We start from the raw sequence: 26,850 nt of genomic DNA on the forward strand, positions 1-26,850 counted from the left end.
TTTTCCTCTAAAAGCCACGAGTACTCTCTCTGCCCTGCAGTTGTGACAACTAAAAATGTCTCTGGGCATTGCCAGATGTCCCCGGAGGTGGGGGGAGGACATTGCCCCGGCTCTCCCTGCACCCCTCCTCCTCAAACACTAAGCTGCTTTGACATACACGCCACCATATTACTAGCCTTGTGTATTAGTACTGACCTTGTATTACATCTGCTGACGTCCTGGTCACCTCCTCACTTCTGATGGAGATTTTAGCCCGTGGCTCTTTCCTCCCCTGCCTCTCCACTACGAGTCTGGGGATGACTCTCCTGCAGCTTTGCCATCCAAGGAGATCTTCTACTCGAACCTCTGGCCTCTAAGTTACTTGATCCTCCAGACCCAGGTTAAACCCAAAACTCTGCCCATTTTACTTCTGAGGAGATGCGTGTCACTGGAGAAAAACACACAACCCTGCTTACTGGCCTCACTTCAAGTCGATGACTGTAAATTTCAACTTCCTTGACCATTGTGGAATATTCCCCTGCCCTGTCTGCTCTCCCATCCTCAGAGACAACTATTTCAGACCTTCTCCTCTCTCCTCAAAAACTCCTTCTACTGCCTGCTGTCAAATCCCCCTCTTCTTAATGATCTTGTTTCTTAATTCACTGATCGAGTGGAAGCACTTGGAAAAGGACTGCCTCATCCTACTGCCACTAAGTCGACTCGCTTGCTTGTAGGCATCTATAAGCTTGTGTTTTCCCTTCCCTCCTGCCGCAACTAGTCTGTCTCTGCTCCTCTCTAGGGTCAGCCTGTCCCCTGTGCATCCCCTCCACCCCTTTACAGCTACCTGAGGACTTTGTGCGTTCACTTCACTTCCCTTTTCTTGTGCACCATGAATTCTCCCCTCTCTACCACCAGCATAGGAACATGCTGTGATATTTGCCATCTAAACAAATGACCACAGCATGACCTCTACATATTGTCATGGCTCAGTCCTCTGCTATTTCCTCTCCTCTCCTTTTTTCCCCTTCTCTGTCCTCTGCCCTCCTTTCCTCTCTTTGCCTTCTCTCTCAATATTTACCCTCTGAATGGCCTCAACCACTCCCATGACTTTATATGACACCTATATGCTAAGGATTCCAATTTATATCTCTACCTTTCACTGGAGCTTCAAATTAATATATCCAGCTGCTGGTATACATATTTACTTGGATGTCTCACCTGCATCTCCAACTTACCATGTTCAAATATGAACTTCCAATGATCCCCTAAAGCCTTTACTTTTCCAGTGTTCACCCTTCCTAAAAGGTGCTCTGGCTGAAAATCCAGAAATCGTGTTAATTTCCTTCTTTTCGTCCCATCCCACCTTCCTCACGCATTCTTGTCAGCTCTATTTTCAAAATAGATCACAAATCTGACCTCTATCCATTATTCCCCATTATTCCCCGCCTAAGCCCCCATCAGCTCCTGGACTAGCACAGTAAGCCTCTGAATGGCTTTCTCTGCTTCTACTTTTACTTGCCTAGAGAATCTCCTTCACACATCGGACAAGGTAACCTTTTAACAGTTGTAAATCAGATTATGACACTTCCCTGCTCAGAATTCTTCAGTGGATTTCCATCACATTTGGAATAAAAGTCCATGTCCTGGGTAGATCTGGACCCTACCTAATTTATTTCTTATCACTCTCCTCCTCCCTCACTTTGATCTGGCCACACTGGCCTTCTTGCTGTTTATCAAAAACTCTAGGCTCATTTCAGTTCCTAGGGCTTTGTACTTGCTGATTCCTCCTCATCAGAGGTCTTTGTATGTTTGGTTCCCTCACCAGGCAGTGTGGATATGTCACAGATGGAAGCGAGCATGGCATTAATTGCCATGCAAGTCAAAGAAATGTGGGTGTTCATTAGACTTGCCTTGCTGATACCCTGATACCCTGTGTTAGATCATTAGGGCGACTTGAAACATACAACTCGGAAATTGCTAGTCATTGCTTAGGATTTTATATTTATTTGGGGGGGGATTTTATTATTCAGGGGCTACTACCTGATCCTGAACCTGACGGAACCCCAATGCATCAGATCTTGGACCGCTTTGAGAACTTTGCCTGTGCTTTTGTGACCTAAATCAAGCAATGATCAATCCCCAAAGAGAATTTATAATTGCAGTCTTAACCAATCAAATAATGCCTTTCAGAATCCTGCCTTATTTGAGAAAAATTCCTCCTTTGACCCTATTCATCCCTTCTGCTTGGGGAAATTTGCAGAGAGTCACTGAACTTGCTTTGATATGACACTGTTTCCCCTTGCCTGGTGAGTAATAAACTCAGCTTTGATCATTCAGCTCTGCTGGTCTGGTCATTTTAATGTGACAGTGCTTTTTTTTTTTTTTTTCCGGTATGCAGGCCTCTCACTGTTGTGGAGCACAGGCTCCGAACGTGCAGGCCCAGCGGCCACGGCTCACGGGCCCAGCCGCTCCGCGGCATGTGGGATCTTCCCGGACCGGGGCACGAACCCGTGTTCCCTGCATCGGCAGGCGGACTCTCAACCACTGCGCCACCAGGGAAGCCTGTGACAGTGCTTTAATGATTTAATTTTCTTCCCCTGCATTGTTTTAGGCCTTTTTTTCTCTCATATTTTAGGAACTCTGGTACTTAACGTTGGTCTCTTTGTTTTCCAAAACCCCTTGTGGGAACATAGTGTTTTCCTTCTGAGAGAGGAAGGATTCTACTGACCTGGAATAGGGACAACCACCCGACTGATTTAGGTAGCTCGTTCTTTTGAAAGATTATTATACAAGAATCCATTCCTAAAACTCCATCAAATCTGAATCCTTTTCAGACACACCCCGAAGTAACCCCCCTCTAAACCAAACCAAACCCCTAAACTTTAATTACTATAGCTATTTATTTTGGTTCCTCTCTGTGGGTGAGATTTACATTAATTAGAGTATAATGAAGCCTGCCCTTTCAAACAAATTTATTCCTTTGTTTGCATTCACTTGAGCAAACTGAATGCCCTGTATGTGAGCAGCAAAAGGGAGGCACTGAAATCGGCTTTTACAAGCCAGACCCCCAGACCTCACCTTCCCAGTCCTTCCCAAGACACAGCTTTCCCCACTTGAGATTTGTGAACAGAGACCTCTGTGTGTGTGTGTGTGTGTGTGTGTGTGTGTGTGTGTGTGTGTGTGTGTGTGTGTGTGTGTGTGTGTCTTGTTGTTTTCCTACATGCAGAAGAGACACATTTTCTCAGAAAACATTTCTTTCTCTGCGGCTTTCTGGTTAGTATTCAGGCCATCACCTCTGTTATCAGACGGTGGCAACAAAGCTTTTCCGCTCGAATCTTCTGCGAGGTGGCGGGGAAATGGATTGCACAGTAATGAGCTGTTTTTGCAGGCTTCCTTCGGGAGCCTTTGCTTATATCCCTTGGCAAGAGGAACTAATTCAAAACAGCAACCCAACCCTGGGGCATCTAAAATTCACAGAAATTCAGCTGACTTGACAGTAAGAGGGTCTCACTGAAAATTCGGGGCTGTACATCAGAGAGCTTCGTTCTGAAGAAAGGGGAGGGGTGGCCAGAGGTTTTCTGGAACCTTATATAAGTCTTTTATCCCCATCGCTGTTTTCAAGCCAACTGAAGATGGTAGGGAGTGTGCTGGGAGCAGCTTTTCTTTCCTGATTATGCCGTTTCATCCTCTAAGCAGCAGGAACCCGGAGTCTCAGAGCGCTTCCTCCGGAGAGGCAGTCACGAAAGCCGTGACTCTGCCCAAGCTTGGCCTTGGAGACCTTGATCTCCTGAGGGTAGGGCCCGGGCTTTTTCTCTTTAGACCTTCAGGAGCTAACGCGGCACCGGGCACTTAGTGGCCCCTCGACGTCTACTCGGTGGGTGTTCAGTGAGTGGCGGTGGGGCTGGCAGTGGCCGCCCGCTTCCATTTCCCGAGCCGTCATTGCCGCCATCCCCTCGCGGGGGTTCCGGGTGTCAGTTACCCCGCGGGGGCAGCCTTTCCTGCCGGCTCCGGCCTGCGGCTCTCGTCTCCTGTGTTCAGCTGTTAGTCCTCCTTTCCATCCAGTCTCTTTCTCCTCAGAACATGGTGATCCTCCATCTGTAGAGACTTCTCTGCCTCCACCGTGAGAAACTTGCTGAAAACACACACACACACCCAGACACACACAAAGACACACACAGATACACAGACACACACAAAGATACAGACACATGCACAGATAGCCACACAGACACACACACACAGAAACACACACACCCAGACACACAGACACACAGAGACACACACAAAGACACACACAGAGACACACACAAAGACACACACACACAGACACACACACACACAAAGACACACACAGACACACACCCAGACACACACCCACAGACACACCCACAGACACACACCCAGACATACAGACACACACAGACAGACGCACAGATAGATACACAGACACAGAGCCACACACAGACACAGACACACAGAGACATACACACAGACACACACACAAAGACAGACACAGACATGCACACAGACACACACAAAGACACAGACACACAGACACACACAGACACACAGATAGACACACACAGACACACAGACAGACACACATAGACACACAGAAACACAAAGACACAGGCACACAGACAGACACACACATGGACAGATGCACAGATGATAGACACACAGCCACAGACACAGACGTACACACAGACACACAGACACAGACAGACAGACACACAGGTAGACACACACAGATACACACAGGCACAGACAGATACACACACACACACACACACACAGATAGACACACACAGACACACATACAGAGACACACAGACACACAGGCAAAAACATACACATAGACACACACATGGACACACAGATACCAACAGACACACACACAGAGACACACATCCTTATGGCCCAGTCTCCCGCTCTCCACATTTCCTCAGTCTTTTGTAGGTTCCAGTTACCTTCTCTCTCACCCTCACATCTCTCCCTTCACCCTCAAGGGTCTCCTCATTCTTTTAGCCCAGACTGACCATCTGTAATCCCAGCTTCTGCCCTGACTTCCGACTTTCCTTACCCTACATTTCTGCTCCTTTGGTGGGTTTCACCCCTTCACCCCCTGGCACTCCCCTTTATTTAATCTTAATTTAATCTAACCTCCCGTATATCTTTAATTTGCTGGAGGTTGGTATTGGAAGCGGTGGTCTTTACCTTTCAGACCGAACTGTGAACAAGTGAAATAGCTGAGCAGTGATAGTTTTAGGGTACACTAGTAGAAATTACATATATTCCTTCTGAGCGTGTGGGATAATTATTAAGAGGATAAAGCTGGATAAAGCCATACTGTGTTGTTTCATTTAAACCAGTGATTCTCACCCAGAGGCAGTTTTGTTGCCAAGGGGACATTTGGCAATGTCTGGAGACATTTTTAGTTGTCACAACTGGAGGTGGGGGAGGAGGGATGTTCCTGGCATCTAGTGGGTAGAGGCCTGGGATGCTGCTAAATAACCTACGATGCACAGGACTGCTCCACAGCAAAGAATCATTGGGGCCAAAATAGCCACAGTGCCGAGCTGGAGAAACCCTGGCGTATACATTCTTCTCCCTTCTTCCCCAGGCCCTCCTCTGCCCTGTCTCCTGATATTCTGGGTCCTCACAACCTAAGCTTGTCACTTGTGTCCCACGGCCCCAATTGCTGGGTTTGCCCACTGCCTGGAGCGCACGCCATGCTTGGTTTGAATCTCCACGGTGCAAGCTCACCATGAACACTCCTTTGCTCTTGGAATCCTGGTTGGTGGGAGAGGAAGAGCCTTCCAAAGTTTTTCTTTCACCCACCTTCTGATTCTTCAGAGGAAAAGAAGTGACTTTGCTAAGGTCACAGAGCTACTCAGGGTCTACTCTGGGGGCTCCAGCAGGGTTCCGCACTTCCAGCGCCCTTCTCTTTCTACTCACTCACTGCTTTGGGTCAAATAGAAGAAAATACAAACTGACTGCCTGGGCTAGGACAGGAATCAGATGGATGGGGCTCATTGAAATAGGGACTTCCCAATTTGTTTTTCTGGGTTGCACGCTCTAGTGCTCGGGCAAGGGTCCCTGCCGGCCACGTGGTATGGCTGATGCACCTTCCTGTCCTCGTAGGGGGGACGCCTCGACGTCCAGTGCCATGCTGGGCAGGGCATTAGGAACAACAGCTTTGGGCAGGCTGTCTTCATGCTGCGCCATGTAGCCAACTATGTACTGAGTCAAGTAGTGCCTGAATCTGGGAACAGAATAGCGTAGACACAGACTTTCTGCAGTCAGGAACCACAGTTTGAGAGAATTACAAGGCAATCTGGGCAACTTCCGTGTCTTCCTTCGCTCCCTCACCTCTCCCCAAACAACCACGTTTTATCAGTGAGGAAAAGGACCTTTTGGTGGGAGGGAGAGGGGATGGGACAGTGTTTTTCCAAGTAAGGTCCTTTGACCTACAAGCCTCAGAATGGCTTTGGGGGAATGTAAAAATGCATATTCCTAGACCTACATTTTTCATCTCCGGGGTATGGGCCTCACACTGAAGTTTTTAACAAGTTCCCAGGGTATCCTTCTGTAGTCAGAAGTTTAAGAACCACTGACCCAGACATTTGAATAATTAGGCTTTTTTTTTTCCCCAAACAATCTCAGAAAGTCAGACACTTGTAGACAATGTCTGAATGTCAGAGAGAAGATCTGCTGCTAAAAAAAGACAAAGAAAAACAAACAAAACCATGTCTCTTCTTGGTGACATCTCATGGCCGTAAGGTGACTGAGTTTGAGTGGAGCTTTGAAGATGTAAGGGCCACATCTGGGAATGTGTACAACATACCAGGGAGGGATCAGGCTTTGCTCCTGTTGCGAGTTTTGAAAGGGCTGGCACTGGCCTTCTTCTGCTCTCCTGGCACCTCTTGCGTTCCCTCTTAAGGCCTCTTCAAGAGCCCTTTCTTTGAGAACTGCTTTTTACCCAGCTCCCCAAGGGTGCTCAAGGTGCCTGCTCACCGATCCACCTTGAACAGGCACCAATATATTCTAATTAAGAGAGTGTACAGGCTTCTCCTTTCGGCGGCGCGTGGTGGCAAGAAGGCGGTGCAGAGTTCCAAGAAGAGGAAGTTTGTTGCTGACGGTATATTCAAAGCTGAACTGAACGAGTTTCTCATTTGGGAGCTGGCTGAAGATGGGTACTCTGGAGTTGAGGTCCGAGTTACACCAACCAGGACAGAAATCATTACCTTGGCCACCAGGACACACAATGTTCTTGGTGAGAAGGGCCGGCGGATCCGGGAATTGACTGTTGTGGTTCAGAAGAGATTTGGCTTCCCTGAGGGCAGTGTAGAGCTTTATGCTGAAAAGGTGGCCACAAGAAGTCTGTGCGCCGTTGCCCAGGCAGAGCCTCTGCGTTACAAATTCCTAGGAGGCCTTGCTGTGTGGAGGGCCTGCTGTGGTGTGCTGCGGTTCATCATGGAGAGTGGGGCTAAAGGCTGCGAGGTCGTGGTGTCTGGGAAACTCCCAGGACAGAGGGCTAAATCCATGAAGTTTGTGGATGGCCTGGTGATCCACAGTGGGGACCCTGTGGATACTGCCGTGCGCCATGACGTGTGCTGGGCACAAGGTAAAGATCATGCTGCCTTGGGACCCAACTGGTAAGACTGGCCCTAAGAAGCCCCTGCCTGATCATGTGAGCATCGTGGAACCCAAAGATGAAAGAAATACTGCCCACCACCTCCATCTCCAAGCAGAAGGGTGGGAAGCCAGAGCCGCCTGCCATGCCCCAGCCGGTACCCACAGCATAATAGGGTCTCCTTGGCCGCTGGATCTGGAGTCTGGATGTTGCTCTATAAAGACATTTAATAAAAATCTTTTTAAAAGAAAAAAAAAAGAGTATACAGGCCGTGGACACAGTCCTCATTTTCACAGTAATGCTCACTGGTTTTTGGCTCCCGCCCAAGCATGAAGGATTTTCCAGGGGTGGTGACACTCCGTCTGTGCAACTAGCAAAAGTCCTGGGTTGGTGTCTCTGTTTATTCTTTTGCATTTTGCAGGACCAAGCTTTGGACTCAGCTCTCCTTTCTCTCTTTCCAAAACCCGTAGTCCTTTGCGGAGGGGATGCTGCTGTGCTGTCTTGCTGCTCCGATGTCCCAGAAGCACAATGGTTCCCTGAGCATGGACCCTATTATGTTTTCTTTCAGAAAGAGATGAAGAGCACACATCCTTCTGCTTTGTGCCCCAAAAAATCTGCATAATTATCTGATCTTAATTGATGGTCACTTTTTTATTTTCAAGTGGGGAGAAAAGGAGTCACAGTACCCAAGTTAGTTTTACAAACTCCCCAGCAGCCCCTAAAACAAATGTCAAAGTTTTGAAACCAATCATACCCATAAGATAGTCACTTGTTCTGTTTCTTATATACCCCAGGGCCTTTGCACTTGCTGTTCCCACTGCCATCTATGCTCTTCATCCGGATAACCACTTGGCTAGCCTGGTTCCCTTGCTTCCTTCTGCTGTCTGCCTAAATGTCTCCTGTTCATGGAGGCCTTCCCTGACCATCCACTATAAAATGTACACTCACTTCCACCCTTGATGCTCCCTCTTCTCCTTTCCTTGCTTCACTTCCCCCCACACCACCCATCTGTCTCTGATGAATTCTACACAGAGTAGCTGTTTGGTTTTTGTGTGTGCATCTGCCCCAGCAAAAGGGAAATTCCATGAGGGTAGGGTCTTGTTTTTTTGTTCACTGCTGTAGCCTCAGCACCTACAACAGTGCCTGGCATAGCAGACTCTCAAGCAATACTGGATGTGTGAATGAGTGAATGGATGTAGAAATAAGGCCCCGAATACTATCTTATTTTTATATAAGTTTTCTCCAGAGTGGACATGCATGTAAGGAGAGAAGTCATGGAGCTATAGGGGTCTGAAAAAAGATGGACCTCTGACCTACCTCTAAACCTGTGGTGATGGTTTCTCTTCACTACCAACTGCCGTTCCCAGAAACCTTAGGAAATGTTTGAAAAAGAAAAAAAAAACTAATAAAAATCCTTTCACTTTCATTAGTGGAAACCTTTGTATCAAGTAGGTACAGGAGAAACTCTCTATTTCTGCCTACTGAATCAATATTTGTTTTTTATTTTAAATTTATTATTTATTTTATTTATTTATCTTGGCTGCGCTGGGTCTTAGTACGGCATGTAGGATCTTTAGTTGCGGCACACGGACTCTTAGTTGCGTCATGTGGGATCTAGTTCCTTGGCCAGGGATCGAACCCGGGCCCCCTGCATTGGGAGTGCAGAGTCTTACCCACTGGATCACCAGGGAAGTCCCTGAATCAATATTTGAATCTCAGTATTCACCAGGAGACTCCAGACTTTGGCAAAGAAGATTGGGCAAGGAACAAACCTACATCCAAGCATTTCTCACCTCCATTATTAATATTACGTCCCCCTGAATATGCTGCAAGCCACGTGTGCACATTTTTTTATTCAAGTATAGTTGATTTACAGTATTGTGTTAAAACGTGTACACATCTTGTTTTCAGTAATATCACTTTTTCACGTATATAGACTAGAGAATAAGAATATATGTATGTGTTTTCATATCTATATATCTATATATCTATATCTATATCTATTCCCACCATCCCTACTACACACAAATGCAAGAAACAGGAGGGGCAAAATTTGTACGATGTTTGTTACGGTCAACCCACTCTCTTTCTCAAGACTTCGGATAATTGAAATGTAAGCTAGATTCAGTAATTAGTGACTATTCTTGCCAGTAAGTTATAATGGCTCATTTATAATCTTTTCCAGTCTTACCATCTTCTTGGACTATCTAAAGCTACTAGTTCTGAAACCTGTTGGATCATCAGAACTGCTTGAGGTGTTAAGCCTGAGTTTTTCCACCTTGGCACTACTAACCACTGAGGCCAGATCATTCTCCGATGGGGCACTGTCCTGTGCACTGTAGGATGTTTAGCAGCCTCCCTGGCCTTGACCCACTAGTTACTAGTAGCCCCCACCCCCTAGTTATGACAACCCAACTGTCTCCAGATGTTGCTACATCTCCCCTGGGGGCAAAATCATCCCCCAGTTGAGAACCACTGAGTTAAAGCAACAAGACAGATGCTGGAGTACCCTGAGCCCCTTGCCTTCAGGGAAGGCGGATCTGGAATTCGTTCTCCTGCTCCTCGCTGGACTGCCTTGTGAGTAAACCCTCTCTTCACTGCACACCTCGCTGTCTCAGCGCTTTGACTTGACAGGTATAAGTAACTTCAGTACAGCACAGACAGATTTTGGGACCTCGGTCTGTGGCAATCCTGGAGAACCTCTGCGAGGATCAGGCAGTAAAAACTCTTTTAGAGCAGAAATCCACTGGCCTTAAAAATTAATGATGGGAGGGAGTCCAGGAAAAGGTCTGGAGCTGCCTAAGAGGCAAGAGACCATTATTTCGAGGTGTGCAAGGAGAGGGGATTCAGAGCACTGCCTAAACGAGCTCCAGAGACGGGCGTGAGCTGCGGCTAAAAGCATGGACCCCAGAGACAGGCATGAGACGCTAAGGCCGCTGCTGCCGCCACCAAGAAGCCTGTGTGCGAGCACAGGTCACTCTCCACACCTCCCCTCCCGGAAGCCTGTGCAGCCCGCCACTGCCAGTGTCCCGTGATCCAGGGACAACTTACCCGGGAGAACACACGGCGCGCCTCAGGCTGGTGCAACGTCACGCTGGCCTCTGCCGCCACAGGCTCGCCCCTCATCCGTACACCTCCCTCCCCACGGCCTGAGTGAGTCAGAGCCCCCGAAGCAGCTGCTCCTTTAACCCCGTCCTGTCTGAGCAAAGAACAGACGCCCTCAGGCGACCTACACGCAGAGGCGGGGCCGAATCCAAAGCTGAGCCCCGGGAGCTGTGCGAACAAAGAAGAGAAAGGGAAATCTCTCCCAGCAGCCTCAGGAGCAGCGGATTAAAGCTCCACAATCAACCTGATGTACCTGCATCTGTGGAATACATGAATACACAACGAATCATCCCAAACTGAGGTGGGGGACTTTGGGAGCAACTGTAGACTTGGGGTTTGCTGTCTGCATCTAATTTGTTTCTGGTTTTGTGTTTATCGTAGTTTAGTATTTAGAGTTTATTATCATTGGTACATTTGTTTCTTGATTTCATTGCTCTCTTCTTTTATATATATATATATATATATTTCCTTTTTCTCTTTTTGTGAGTGTGTATGTTTCTTTGTATGGTGTGATTTTGTCTGTATAGCTTTGTTTTTACCATTTGTCCCAGGGTTCTGTCTGTCCGTTTCTATTTTTAGTATAGTTTTTAGCGCGCTTGTTATAATTGGTGGATTTCGATTTGGTTGCTCTCTTCTTTCTTTCTTCTTTTTGTTACTTTTAAATTTATTTTTAATTTATTTTAATAACTTTATTTTATCCAACCTTCCTTTCTTCCTTCCTTCCTTCCTTCCTTCCTCTCTCCCTCCCTCCCACCCTTCCTTCCTTCCTTTCTTTTTTTTTCTCCCTTTTCTTCTGAGCAGTGTGGTTGACAGGGTCTTGGTGCTCCAGCCGGGCGTCAGGCCTGAGCCTCTGAGGTGGGAGAGCCGAGTTCAGGACACTGGACCACCAGAGACCTCCCAGCTCCACGTAATATCAAATGGCGAAAGCTATCTCAGAGATCTCCATCTCAACACGAAGACCCAGCTCCACTCAATGACCAGCAAGCTACACTGCTGGACACCCTATGCCAAACAACTAGTAAGACAGGAACACAACCCCACCCATTAGCACAGAGGCTGCCAAAAATCATAATAAGGCCACAGACACCCCAAAACACACCACCAGACGTGGACGTGCCCATCACAAAGACAAGATCCAGCCTCATCCACCAGAACACAGGCACTAGTCCCCTCCACCAGGAAGCCTACACAACCCACTGAACCTACCTTAGCCACTGGGGGCAGACACCAAAAACAAAGGGAGCTACGAACCTGCAGCCTGCAAAAAGGAGACCCCAAACACAGTAAGATAAGCAAAATGAGAAGACAGAGAAACACCCAGCAGATGAAGGAGCAAGGTAAAAACCCACCAGACCAAACAAATGAAGAGGAAATAGGCAGTCTACCTGAAAAGAATTCAGAGTAGTAACAGTAAAGATGATCCAAAATCTTGGAAACAGAATGGAGAAAATACAAGAATCGTTTAACAAGGACCTAGAAGAACTAAAGAGCAAACAAACAATGATGAACAGAACAATAAATGAAATTAAAAATTCTCTAGAAGGAATCAATAGCAGAATAACTGAGGCAGAAGAACGGATAAGTGAGCTGGAAGATAAAATAGTGGAAATAACTACGACAGAGCAGAATAAAGAAAAAAGAATGAAAAGAATTAAGGACAGGCTCAGAGACCTCTGGGACAACATTAAACGCACCAACATTCAAATTATAGGGGTCCCAGGAGAAGAAGAGCGAAAGAAAGGGCCTGACAAAATATTTGAAGAGATTATAGTTGAAAACTTCCCAGTATGGGAAAGGAAATAGTCAAGTCCAGGAAATGCAGAGTCCCGTACAGGATAAATCCAAGGAGAAACACCCAAAACACATATTAATCAAACTATCAAAAATTAAATACAAAGGAAAAATATTAAAAGTGGCAAGGGAAAAACAACAAATAGCATACAAGGGAATCCCGATAAGGTTAACAGCTGATCCTTCAGCAGAAACTCTGCAAGCCAGAAGGGAGTGGCAGGACATATTTAAAGTGATGAAAGGGAAAAAGCTACAACCAAGATTACTCTACCCAGCAAGTATCTCATTCAGATTTGATGGAGAAATTAAAACCTGTACAGACAAGCAAAAGCTAAGAGAGGGCTTCCCTGGTGGCGCAGTGGTTGAGAGTCCGCCTGCCGATGCAGGGGACACGGGTTCCTGCCCCGGTCCGGGAAGATCCCACATGCCATGGAGCGGCTAGATCTGTGAGCCATGGCCGCTGAGCCTGCACGTCCGGAGCCTGTGCTCCACAGTGGGAGAGGCCACAACAGTGAGAGGCCCGTGTACTGCAAAAAAAAAAAAAAAAAAAAAAAGAAAAAAAAATAGCTAAGAGAATTCAGCACCACCAAACCAGCTTTACAACAAATGCTAAAGGAACTTCTCTAGGCAGGAAACACAAGAGAAGGAAAAGACCTACAATAACAAACCCCAAATAATTAAGAAAATGGTAACAGGAACATACATATCGATAACTACCTTAAGTGTAAATGGATTAAATGCTGCAAACAAAAGACACAGACTAGATGAATGGATACAAAAACAAGACCCATATTGTCTACAAGAGACCCACTTCAGACCTAGGAACACATACAGATTGAAAGTGAGGGATGGAAAAAGATATTCCATGCAAATGGAAATCCAAGAAAGCTGGAGTAGCAATTCTCATATCAGAAAAAATAGACTTTAAAATAAAGACTGTTAAAAGAGACAAAGAAGGACACTATATAATGATTAAGGGATCAACCCAAGAAGAAGATATAACAATTGTAAATATTTATGCACCCAACATAGGAGCACCTCAATACATAAGGCAAATGCTAACAGCCATGAAATGGGAAATTGACAGTAACCCAATCATAGTAGGGGACTTTAACACTCCACTTTCACCAATGGACAGATCATCCAAAATGAAAATAAATAAGGAAACACAAGCTTTAAATGATACATTAAACAAGATGGACTTAATTGATAGTTATAGGACATTCCATGCAAAAACAGCAGAATACACTTTCTTCTCAAGTGCTCATGGAACATTCTCCAGGATACGTCATATCCTGGGTCACAAATAAGCCTTGGTGAATTTAACAAAATTGAAATCGTATCAAGTACCTTATCTGACCACAACGCCATGAGACTAGATATCAATTACAGGAAAAAACCTGTAAAAAATACAAACATATGGAGGCTAAACAATACACTACTAAATAACCAAGAGATCACTGAAGAAATCAAAAAATACCTAGAATCAAATGATAATGAAAACACGATGATCCAAAACCTATGGGATGCAGCAAAAGCAGTTCTAAGAGGGAAGTTTATATCAATACAATCCTATCTCAGGAAACAAGAAACATCTCAAATAAACAACCTAACCTTACAGCTACAGCAATTAGAGAAAGAAGAAAAAAACCCACCAAAGTTAGCAGAAGGAAAGAAATCATAAAGATCAGATCAGAAATGAATGAAAAAGAAATGTAGAAAACAATTGCAAAGATCAATAAAACTAAAAGCTGGTTCTTTTAGATGATAAAGAAAATTGAAAAACCATTAGCCAGACTCATCAAGAAAAAAAGGGAGGAGACTCAAATCAATAGAATTAGAAATGAAAAAGGAGAAGTAACAACTGACACTGTAGAAATACAAGGGATAATGAGACATTAGTGCAAGCAACTATATGCCAATAAATTGGACAACCTGGAAAAACTGGACAAATTCTTAGAAAGGCACAACCGTCCAAGACTGAACCAGGAAGAAATAGAAGATATAAACAGACCAATCACAAGCACTGAAATTGAGACTGTGATTAAAAATCGTCCAACAAACAAAAGTCCAGGACCACAAGGCTTCACAGGCGAATTCTATCAAACATTTAGAGAAGAGCTAAAACCTGTCCTTCTCAAACTCTTCCAAAATATAGCAGAGGGAGAAACACTCCCAAACTCATTCTATGAGGCCACCATCACCCTGATACCAAAACTAGACAAGGATGTCACAAAGAAAGAAAACTACAGGCCAATATCACTGATCAACATAGATGCAAACATCCTCAACAAAATACTAGCAAACAAAATCCAACAGCACATTAAAAGCATCATACACTATGATTAACTGGGGTTTATCCCAGGAAGGCAAGGATTCTTCAGTATACGCAAATCAATCAATGTGATACACCATATTAACAAACTGAAGGAGAAAAACCGTATGATCATCTCAATAGATGAAGGAAAAGCTTTTGACAAAATTCAACACCCATTTATGACAAAAACTCTCCAGAAAGTGGGCATAGAGGGAATCTATGTCAGCATAATAAAGGCCATATATGACAAACCCACAGCAAACGGCATTCTCAATGGTGGAAAACTGAAAGTATTTACTCTAAGATCAGGAACATGACAAGGATATCCACTCTCACCACTATTATTCAACATAGTTTTGGAAGTCCTAGCCACAGCTATCAGAGAAGAAAAAGACAAAAAAGGAATACAAATTGGAAAAGAAGAAGTAAAACTGTCACTGCAGATGACATGATACTATACATAGAGAATCCTAAAGATGCCACCAGAAAACTACTAGAGCTAATCAATGAATTTGGTAAAGTTGCAGGATACAAAATTAATGCACAGAAGTCTCTTGCATTCCTATACACTAATGATGAAAAATCTGAAGGAGAAATTAAGGAAACACTCCCATTTACCATCGCAACAAAAAGAATAAAATACCTAGGAATAAACCTACCTAAGGAATCAAAAGACCTGTATGCAAAAAACTGTAAGACACTGATGAACGAAATTAAAGATGATACTAACAGATGGAGAGATACCATGTTCTTGGATTGGAAGAATCAACATTGTGAAAATGACTCTACTACCCAAAGCAATCTACAGATTCAATGCAATCCCTATCAAATTACCAGTGGCATTTTTCACAGAACTAGAACAAAAAATTTTACAATCTGTATGGAAACATGAAAGACCTCAAATAGCAAAAGCAGTCTTGAAAAAAAAAAAACAACAAAAATGGGGCTTGAGGAATCAGGCTCCCTTACTTTAGACTACACTACAGGGCTACAGTAATCAAGAGTGTATGGTACTGGCACAAAAACACAAATATAGATCAATGGAACAGGATAGAGAGCCCAGAGATAAACTCATGCACTTATGGTCACCTAATCTATGATAAAGGAGGCCAGAATATACAAAGGAGCAAAGACAGCCTCTTCAATAAGTGGTGCTGGGAAAACTGGACAGCTACATGTAAAAGAACGAAATTAGAACACTCCCTAACACCATACACAAAAATAAACTCAAAATGGATTAAAGACCTAAATGTAAGGCCAGACACTATAAAACTCTTAGAGGAAAATATAGGCAGAACACTCTATGACATAAATCACAGCAAGATCCTTTTTGACCCACCTCCTAGGGAAAGGGAAATAAAAACAAAAATAAACAAATGGGACCTAATGAAACTTAAAATCTTTTGCACAGCAAAGGAAACCATGAACAAGACTGAAAGACAAGCCTCAGAATGGGAGAAAATATTTGTAAATGAAGCAACTGACAAAGGATTAATCTCCACAATTTACAAGCAGCTCAATATCAAAAAAACCAACAACCCAATCCAAAAATGGGCAGAAGACCTAAATAGACATTTCTCCAAAGAAGATATACAGATTGCCAACAAACACATGAAAGGATGCTCAACATCACTAATTATTAGAGAAATGGAAATCAAAACTACAGTGAGATATCACCTCACACCGGTCAGAATGGCCATCATCAAAAAATCTACAAACAATAAATGCTGGACAGGGTGTGGAGAAAAGGGAACCCTCTTGCACTGTTGGTGGGAAGGTAAATTGATACAGCCACTGTGGAGAACAGTATGGAGGTCCTTTAAAAAACTAAGAATAGAACTAGCATACGACCCAGCAGTCCCACTACTGGGCATATACCCTGAGAAGGCCATAATTCAAAAAGAGTCATGTACCACAATGTTCATTGCAGCACTTTTTACAATAGCCAGGACTTGGAAGCAACGTAAGTGTCCATCAACAGATGAATATGGATAAAGAAGATGTGGCACATATATACAATGGAATATTACTCAGCCATAAAAAGAAATGAAATTGAGTTATTTGTAGTGAGGTGGTTGGACCCAGTCTGTCATAGCATGAAGTAAGTCAAAGAGAAAAACAGATACTGTATGCTAACACATATATATTGAATCTTATAAAAAAAATGCTTCTGAAGAACCTAGGAGCAGGACAGGAATAAAGACGCAGATGTAGAGAACGGACTTGAGGACACGGGGAGGGAGAAGGGTAAGCTGGGACAAAGAGAGTGGCATGGACATATATACACTACCAAATGTAAAATAGATAGCTAGTGGGAAGCAGCCGCATAGCACAGGGAGATCAGCTCAGTACTTTGTGACCACCTAGACGGGTGGGATAGGGAGGGTGGGAGAGAGGGAGACGCGAGAGGGAGGAGATATGGGGATATATGTATATGTATAGCTGATTCACTTTGTTATAAAGCAGAAACTGACACACCATTGTAACGCAATTATACTGCAATAAAGATGTTTTTAAAAAGACAGATGCTGGGGGATTCTGATTGAGTAGGGGCCTGGGAACGTGTGCTTGAAAACAGCTACCCCAGGTAAGTGCCACAGTCTGCTAGAGTTGAGGAGTCCTGCCCGATTTATTCTCCCAGGCGATGACAACACATTCCTCATACTGAGCCCTGGCGAGGATCCAGTTTTCAACTAACTCAAAGTGGAGTGTCAGAAAAAGACGCTTTTGGAGGAAAAATAGAAGAAAGAAGTTATTGCCATTTCCTTTCCTCGTTTCCCTCTCCCTGAGGTGAGAGACACTGACTCTGACAGAAGCCAAATTGTCAAGTGGCAAAATTGGAAGCAGTCTAGCCTCACCCAGGAAACAAAGAAAGAAATAGGAAGGGAAGTGTGTGCTTTTATCAGTCCGTGGGCACCTGGCCACTCAGACTGATATCGCAGGGGAGGCCCGGGCCTTTTGCAGGGAAGCCGGCACTAAGAGCAAATGCTCCGGATCGCAGTGGTGGATTTTAGCACAGTCTCCAAGAAAGGGGGCCATCAGCAGTCTGAGTTAAGTATCTAAAAGGAGAGTAGCAACTCTGAAGACATGGGTCTAACCTGTGGCAGGCCCTTCACCGCTGTGGCCTCTCCCGTTGCGGAGCACAGGCTCTGGACGCGCAGGCTCAGCGGCCATGGCTCACGGGCCCAGCCGCTCTGCGGCATGTGGGATCTTCCCGGACCGGGGCACGAACCCGTGTGCTCTGCATCGGCAGGCAGACTCTCAACCGCTGCGCCACCAGGGAAGCCGATGTGGCTCTTTTTAAGCCTGCGTTCCTTTTTTGTGATTCTCTAAATCATGACCCGTCACACAATGGCAGCTGGGTTTTCGTCTCCGAAAGTGGATGAAGAGTCAGCAGTGTGGAGATGCAGGGCCCGTATACGTGTAGATCATCCTTATGTATATTGCCTCTCGTTTCTTTCTCTTTTTTATTTTCTTATAAAAATGTGGGAGTAGGTATTTATGTTTAAGTTGAACTATACGAAATCTCCATTTTCATACATTAAAAAAGGAGAGAGTATTGGTGATTTCCTATAGCTAATCCTAATCTTTTCTGTATCTTCTCCTTCTCCCCGCCCCCTTCTCTCTCTGTCTCAATCTCTTTCCATGGCTCTATTCTCTTATTTTCTTGCCTTTGCAATCACATGTGTATTACCCAGAATACCAGCTCTGAAGGTCAATAGATAGTACCAGGAACAATTAAGAAAAAGAAGAGGTTTCAAATTTCAGTAAGTGTTAATTTGAAAACCCACTGATGCACTTCGTATATCTGGAGGGGAGGTTCTGTGTGGTCCAGCCGAAGCAATGGCCTGTGAAATTCTTGATCAGAAGTGTATTTAATGACTCCAGCTCACCGCCTCTCCCCTGCAGCTCCGGCTTTGTCTCCCATGAGTGGTCAGCAGAGGTTCCCTGAGAGGTTCAGCAGGGGCTCTAGGGACCTTGGGCTTGGAAGGGAAGGGCCATCGTCTCTCCTTGTGGCCTTTGGTAGCTGCTGGGTGGAGGCTGTGGGACGGGGCTCCCAAGCCCAGGGCCTCTGGGTGCTGCACATCTCACAGCCGGGTCAGCTTTGGGGCACTAGTGAAGGTGCAGGAAGGGCAGGGCCAGCCGTGCTGAAGGGCATTGGGGAGGCTGGAGCCAGCTGGCTGAGGGGCTTGGGGCAGCCCCAGTGACTAAGGAAAAAGGCGGCCTAGTTCCTCATCCGTCTTCTGCGGGCGCTGAGGATTGTGTCCTGGGGCTTCTCGGGGGGGCTCAGAGTCCCGGTCCCGCCGGCCCCCATAGAAAGCAAGGCTGTATCCAGGGACACGCAGGCACCTCCCGATGACCCAGCGCTGCACAGCCGGTGGGAAGCCGAACTCCGAGAATATCTGCTCCTGGAGGGCCCAAATGGTGCAGTGGGGGTGGACCGGCAGCGAGACATGGGCAGAGGATGCAGCATCTTCAGCTGTGCCGTGTAGTCTGATGGGGCCGGGAGGGAAGCAGGCCTCCAGCAGCTGGATGCTGAGGGCCACATGATGCTGGGCCAGGATGGCTGCCGCTTGGGCTGCCCGCTTCTCATCCCCACCCTCTCTGGCCCGGGTCAGGTGCCCTGCTAGTTCCTCATTCTGTCCTTCCACGGTGGCACCTCGAACCAGGGCTGCCCACCGCTAAGCTTCCTGAGGGTTGGCGAAGTGCAGGCTGAGAGTCCCAGGCCCTCCTGGTGGAGGCTGCAGCTCATGCTGGATGGGGCCTCGGACGGTGTAGGAGACTGACTCCCAGGGCCGCTCCAAACTGACCGCCCCGGGCCCCGCGCCAAGCAGCTCCAGCCGGAAGCGCCCTGGTCGCTCCGACCCTGCGCCCAACGGCCTCACCGTGGCAAGGACGGCCAGGAGCACCGCGGCCCAGCTGGGGTCCGAGGCCGCAGCTGCGTCGCCCACCGGCGGCGCCATCTCCGGTGCGGCCCCGGCCCGGCCCCACGATCCTGCTTCCGTGCCCTCCGGCCGCTCTGTGTCACCATTTTGGCATGTGAATAGTGCTGCTTTTTTCATTATTTGGGCTTTTAGATTCAAGAGGACTTTTCTGGATGTGGGGATATAGTGTTAGAGGGATTGCTAAAAGAGTCGTGACCTTAAGACCAAAAATCTCTACGTATGTACTGACAAATAAAGCAAACCGGGCTGGACAGGTTTTGCCGTATGGTCCCACTGATGATCCAGGTGCCTGGTATCTAGTTTCCCATCAAAGTTTGCCTTCTGAATGAGCTCTCTGGCCCTTGCAGCATCTTTGCAAGCTTCTTTAAGTGGATCCTGTTGACTGTCCTTACCCTGCTTGCCAACCTCACTTTTGTTTCCTGGATCACAAATGGAATTTGTCACCTTCTCATGGATAATACACCTCAAGTAACAACACCTTTGTTCCTCTGTGCATAACATGCTTTCTTTCTCTTTCATTTTTAAAGATGCAACAGTTTTGAGCAAAGGCAAAGGCTTGTGGAAAGGAGCCATTAGAACAGCGAGGTCACATAGAAATATGGGAGTTAATAGGGCACAGGTCCTTAAGAAGGTGAGCAGAAACATGGCCCGATTTCAATACTTTAGATACGATGTGTGACAAGTGCAAAGAAGAGCAGAAATGTCACTGTCACATTTTCTTCTTGTCAGAATCATTTGGGATTATGGGGATTATAGTCAGAACTGCAGTTTTGAGAACCCTGCAATGTTTTTGATTCATCTTTCCTTTTTGAATCTCATACTATGGAATCATGTCAGTCTTCTACTCAAATCTTATTAGGGTCAATAAATTCAAACCAGTGGTTATTTATTTAGCACATACTTCATGTTCAGTGTGTAGTAGGTGGTGTGAGGGTTGCCACGCAAGACATGATTCTGCTCTTGAGGGATTTATAATCAAGTTGAGAAAGCTGAAAATAGCTAAATAAATCAAAGAAAATATATAAATATGTTAAAGTGCTAAAGACAGGTCGCCAGTTTCTTATCCAAAACATTTAGAGCCAGGACTTCAGGATTCATACATTTTCCCTCATTCTAGAAAGGTAGTATAGTTTGTAGCCTATATAATACAGAACAATTCTAGTGGGGTAGGGCCACAGCACCCAATAACCAAACTATACATATAATAAAGAGATATAAAGTAAAAACAATAAATAATAAATGAAGACTGTTAATAGACCAGGTTTGTTGCCAAACGAATTTAAACCAAACCTAAAAGAAAAAGTTGTGTTTTCTGAAATGTTTGGGTTTCAGAACTGTGGAAAGGGACGCTGAACCTGTATCATGGGTATTGACTAATATAGGGAAAGGAAGTGAATATTTATGGTGTAGGTAGAAACTTTCTAATTTTTTTTCAGCCGCAGCATCTGAGATTCAAACCAAGGAGTAATTTGTTCACATGTGTACAATTCAGCATCATCTGGAAACTCGTAAGACATACAGATTTCACACCCCATCCCACACATACTGAATCAAAACCTTTGGGCTGGGCCGCAAGTAATCTGTGTTTTAACAAGCCTTCCAGGTGATTTTGATGCAAGTTAAAATTTTGAGAACCACTGACGTAGCAAGTACTTGACAGAGAACCCAGATTCAAACTCAGGTGTTTCTGATTTAAAACGCCATCTTTCTTTTTTGATGCTGTTTTCCTCGCTCTCAAAGTAGAAAAAAGCAAGAGATTGATGTGAGCTCAGATGGAAGAGCGACTTCAAAGAAGGTAAGTTGAAACATGCTTCACTTTAATCTAATAGATAAGAGCAAAATAATTTTGTAATGTACATCCCTAGAATATTAGTCTGTTCCTTAATTATATCAGGAAGAAAAATAAGCATTGATAATTCCCTGTTTTATTTTCTCCACGTTATTATCTCAAAGATGGTATAATATATTTTGTAATTTCTTTAAGATCAAGGTAGTAACTTAGCTTAATTGTGAAAATTAAGACTTAGGAAGTTTGTAAGGAAAAGAGGTTCTCAAATAGTCCTAAGATGGTTATTGACCTATTATTTGGTATCTTTGATATAAGCATGTTTCACTGGTAAGATGATGTGTCTTGCTTTTCTACTTTCAACATAATTCTTAGTGTGGAAGTTGACAAACATAAGAAAAAATCCAATTGAAGACCATTAAAACATACCTTTGCAGGTAAATGACGGTTATTTGTGTGGTCCCAGCTCTACTTAGAAGGCAAGAGATTTGAACTCAAAGGGCGAGTTTAGGGCACAGATTGCTCCTTAGTAACTGACAGAGGGGATGACTTATTTCTGAAAGTGAATAGGTAGACATTAATATGGATGTGCTTAGAATGAGACCTAGCAAAACACAAGTCTAATACACCCTTAGGCTCTGTCTTAATAACTTAATGTCATATTGATCTCTTTCGGAAAGAGATCAATTTGCAAAAACAAAACGGCAAAAAGTGCTACCAAAATCACCAGTTACGAGTTCTCTTTTTACCATCGTGAGTAAAGCTTTTTTTTAAGGGATGAAGTGGATGTAAAACCCAGTATCTTCCAATAGCAATTAATCATGTCAATTTAGGGCAGCTGTTCCAGTTTTCTTTTGCTGCAAACCAATCACCCCAAGCCTTAGTAGCTTAATACAGTAACAACAATAACACCAATAATTATGCTCACAGCTCTGCAGTTTGGGCAGGGCTCAGTGGGGACAGCGTTTCTCTGTTCCACTCAGTGACTGATGGGACAGCTTGAAGGCGTTGGGCTGGAATAATCTGAAGGCATTCTCACAGGTCTGGCTGTTGGCTTAGCTCATAGCTGGGGCTTTCATCTGAAACGTATACTTGTGACTTCTTCATGTGGCCTGGTCTTCCTCGCCAAATGGTGGCTGGGTTCCAAGGGTGAGTATCTAGAGAGAGAGCCACGTAGAATCTGCAACACCTTTTACGACCTAGATTCAGAAGTCATGCAGTGTCTCTTCTATTTATTTTAGTTGTAATAAAGTCCTGCCCAGGACTTTAAAGTCCCCAGTTGAAGGGGAGGGTAAATAGAATGCATCTCTTGATGAGGGAGTGTCAAGGTTCTGGAAGAGTGAGTGGGGCCATTGTTGGAAAAGACAGTCACAGGAGCTTAAGAATTACACCTCTGATTTTTTTATTGTTGCTTTTTAACTTTTTTATTTTGAAATAATTTCAGGCTTACAGAGAAGTTGCAAAAGTAGCACAGAGTTCCCATATACCCTTCACCCAATTTCCCCTCATATTACATCTTGTCAAACTATAGAGTAACTATGAAAACTGAGAAATTAAACTTGTTACAGTGCTATTAGCTAAACTAAAGAATTTATTTGGATTTCACCATGTTTTCCCCCTAACATCCTTTTGCTGTTCTGGGACGTGACACACGGTTCCATATTGCATTTAGTTGTGTGTCCTTGGTCTCCTTCAATCTGACATTTCCACAGTGTTTTCTTGTCTTGTATGACTTGACACTTTTGAAGAGCACTGGTGAGTCATTTTGTAGCAGGTCCCTCAATTTGGGTTTGTTTGATGTTTTCTCATTAGATTGAAGCTATGCGTTCTCAGGAAGGAGGACGCAGAGGTGATGTGCCCTTTTCAGTACAGCATGTCACAGGGTACATGATGCTCACATGTATTACTGGTGATGTTAATCTTGATCACTTGGCTAATCTGTCAGGTGGCATCTACCTGGATTCTTGACTATAAACTTACTATTTTTCTTTTTGTAATTATTAAATATTTTGGAGAGATACTTTTATTAAATAAATTTATTTATTTATATTTTATTTTTGGCTGCGTTGGGTCTTCGTTGCTGTGTGTGGGCTTTCTTTAGTGTCGAGTGGGGGCTACTCTTCGTCGTGGTGCGCGGACTTCTCATTGTGGTGGCTTCTCTTGTGGAGCACGGGCTCTAGGCGCGTGGGCTTCATTAGTTGTGTCACGCAGGCTCAGTAGTTGTGGCTCGCGGGCTCTAGAGTGTAGGCTCAGTAGTCGTGGCACATGGGCTTAGTTGCTCCGTGGCATGTGGGATCTTCCCAGACCAGGGCTCAAACCCGTGTCCCCTGCATTGGCAGGCGGATTTTTAACCACTGTGCCACCAGGGAAGTCCTTGGAGAGATGCTTTGAGACTAAGCAAATATCTTGTTTCTACTTAAAACTTTTGGAAACTAATTTAAGCATCCATTGGTGGATCTTGCCTGCAGCAATTACTAATGTGGTGTTGTAATGTTTATTTTTTATTTTCTTCATTCCTTCTGTATTATTTAATTAGAATTCTTCTCTATGAGAGAGCTGTCCCTTCTCCCCTGTTTAGTGTTTTATTCAGTTGTTTTGATCAGCATGGACTCATAAATATTTATTCTTAGGATTATATTCCAATACTATATTTATTTTCTTGTTCATGTTGTTCCAACTTTGGCCATTGGGAGCTCTTTCAGGTTGGCTCCTATGCCATTTCAACATGACTGCATCCTTTTTTTTTTTTTTTTTTTTTCTCTAATTTTTTGGAGCACTTTACTTTCTGGTACAAAAACATGCTCTAGGTTCATCTTGTATTTTCCTTGCCAAAGCCCTGGAATCAAGTTCTTCAAAGAGCCCTAGTTCCTTTTATTGGAGAATGGTATTTAGAAACCAAGATTTGGGTGTTTAGATGTAAACATTGCGACTGGGGTGTCCTACATATACACATTCCTTTTAATCGTTGGGTGGTATTCCATTGTACGAACGTACCACGGTTTTTCCATTCAGCAGTTGAAGGACATCTGGCTTTTCAAGTTTTGGTGATTATGCATAAAGCTGCTATAAATGTTTACGTATAGGTTTTGTGTGAACATAAATTTTCATTTCTTTCAGGGAGATATGTAGGACTGTGATTGCGGGTACAAAGGGTTGGTATATGTTTAACTTTGTCAGAAACTGTCGGACTAGCTTCCAAACTGGCTCTACAGTTTTGCATTCCCACCAGCAACGTATGAGTTCTGGTTGCTCTGCATCCGTGCCACTGCCATTTGGTTGTTCTGTGACTTCAGATGTCTGATAGGTTTGGAAAAAGTCATAAAATTGAAGTTATTTTGGTTATTTTTTCATTATCTGCATAAGAGCAATACCCCTTTTCACTCCCTACATCACAAGTGGGAGTCAGAAGTAGAAGAGCTTTGATTTGAAAGTTGAAAGAGGTAACATAAGTTTAACTGGGAAATTAAGGTCAAAACATTGTGCTTCTATTATTTTGGAATAAATAGAGCTTCACTGAATAGGAACATTATGTACTGGGAGGTCATGGGGATAGACACGTTATTTTCTTCGAGTGGTCTCCTTCAAATTTTTCATGCCAAGTGACTGGCTCCCTTCTGGGTGTTGCCAGAGACCTCTCTGCCCTTCCGTCTTCTCTGCCGGTATCACACTACTTTGCCATTATTAATTAATTGCAGGTTGTATATCTGAATGCTTATGGGGTCAGAGAGATTACATAAATAGGCTAACCTTACTGGATATGATACAGTAGAAAGAGTAGGTCAGGGGCTAAACTTGGGAGTGCATACCCTGCTTTAAGGTAATTCACGTGAAAATTCATATGTGCCTCTGTGTGTGTCTATCTCCTAACAAATGAAACTGCTCAGGGCACCAGCTTATGGTCCCTGATTCATTCTGTGTGGTTTGGCTGTAGATTCTGCAAGGAGCAGTTGGCATGGTGCCAGCAGCACTACCTAGTAAGTGTTCAACAGATACTGAATGAATGACTGATCATCACAAAATGTGGCAGGAAATCCAGAGCATTATTGATTACATTGAAGTAGACATTTCTTTCCATGTACATTCAGAATGCCAATGGTTTTTATAGATCTTACAGAACTTCTTGCCCCATCACAAGTTTTGTCAAGATCTCTATGTCTACATGTCATAAGGAACTAAAAATAATGAAAGGACTAGGCTCAGTTTTCTATAGCAACACATGGGATATTTTTACACCAGTTACTGAATTAAATGATGACATAGGAGGATTGATTTATTGATTTTTGCCATGTAAAATAGCTACTTTGGGCAGCAAGAAATTTCTTTAAGATGAAAAATTCCTGGGACTTCCCTGGTGGCACAGTGGATAAGACTCCATGCTCCCAACGCAGGGGGCCCAGGTTCGATCCCTGGTCAGGGAACTAGATCCCCCATGCATGCGGCAATTAAGAGTTCACATGCCACAACTATGGAGCCCACCTGCTGCAACTAAGACACAGTGCAACCAAATAAATAAATATTTTAAAAAATGAGGAATCTTTAAAAAAAAAGATTAAAAATTCCCTAAGCACCGCTCATCTCCACCTGTATCATCTGACAACTCTTTCAGGCTGTGCAAATATTTAATGGGGATATTTCAGAGAATTGAAAGCAATAGAATGAATGTTTTAATCTGACATTCATTCTAGAGGAGCATTCTGGGATTTTAGATTAAGATCAATACTATGAGGTATGTGTGGAAGTGACAAGGCAGAGTCTAAGAACTGCCCTGGAGTCTAAACTGAGTGAGTGTTTTTAAGAAAAACTGAAGGGACAGTGAGAGGTTTTTCTGTTTTTTGTTTTACTTCTCAGTTGTCATTTAGTCTCCAAAGGATTGAGGAACTTTTCTTGAGGTAGAGTGGAGGCAAAAGGAAAGTTATAGGTTAGGAGATAAAATGACTTTTGGGCACAGGAAAGATTGTGGTAATGGAGATGGCAGGTCTCAAGGTGGGAAGGATACATTTATGCAGAAGAAAGAACTCAACTCTAACAAAGGATTCCCTGGGGCAGGTAAGACACAAGAATAAATTAGGTACAAAGCACAAGAATCCCTGAAAGATTGTAATATGAATGTAACCAGTCGTTTTCTCTGAGTCATACGTTCCATATCCACTTAGCTCATGGTCACCTACAACCAACACGACATTGGCCAAGTTTACATTAGTCAGTCAACATCATGTGTTTTCCACCGCTCTTGCTGTTACTTAAAAAAAAAAAAAGACATCTTGTTCATGCTTATGATTACCCTACTATC

The 26,850-nt window shown here is 44.2% G+C and overlaps 2 pseudogenes across 2 annotated transcripts; one reads left to right on the forward strand and one right to left on the reverse strand.

The window, feature by feature from the left end:
- The first annotated feature begins 7,455 nt into the window (after positions 1-7,455).
- Positions 7,456-7,834, forward strand: LOC309978166 (small ribosomal subunit protein uS3-like; annotated as a pseudogene). The gene has a single exon. The product of its transcript is annotated as a small ribosomal subunit protein uS3-like (transcript).
- Positions 7,835-18,690: 10,856 nt separating this feature from the next.
- LOC309977823 (sharpin-like) lies at positions 18,691-19,807 on the reverse strand (annotated as a pseudogene). The gene has a single exon. The product of its transcript is annotated as a sharpin-like (transcript).
- Between the last annotated feature and the right edge of the window lie 7,043 nt (positions 19,808-26,850).

This window comes from Leucopleurus acutus, assembly GCF_964270905.1.
Source record: "Leucopleurus acutus genome assembly, chromosome: X".
Lineage (NCBI taxonomy): Eukaryota > Metazoa > Chordata > Mammalia > Artiodactyla > Delphinidae > Leucopleurus > Leucopleurus acutus.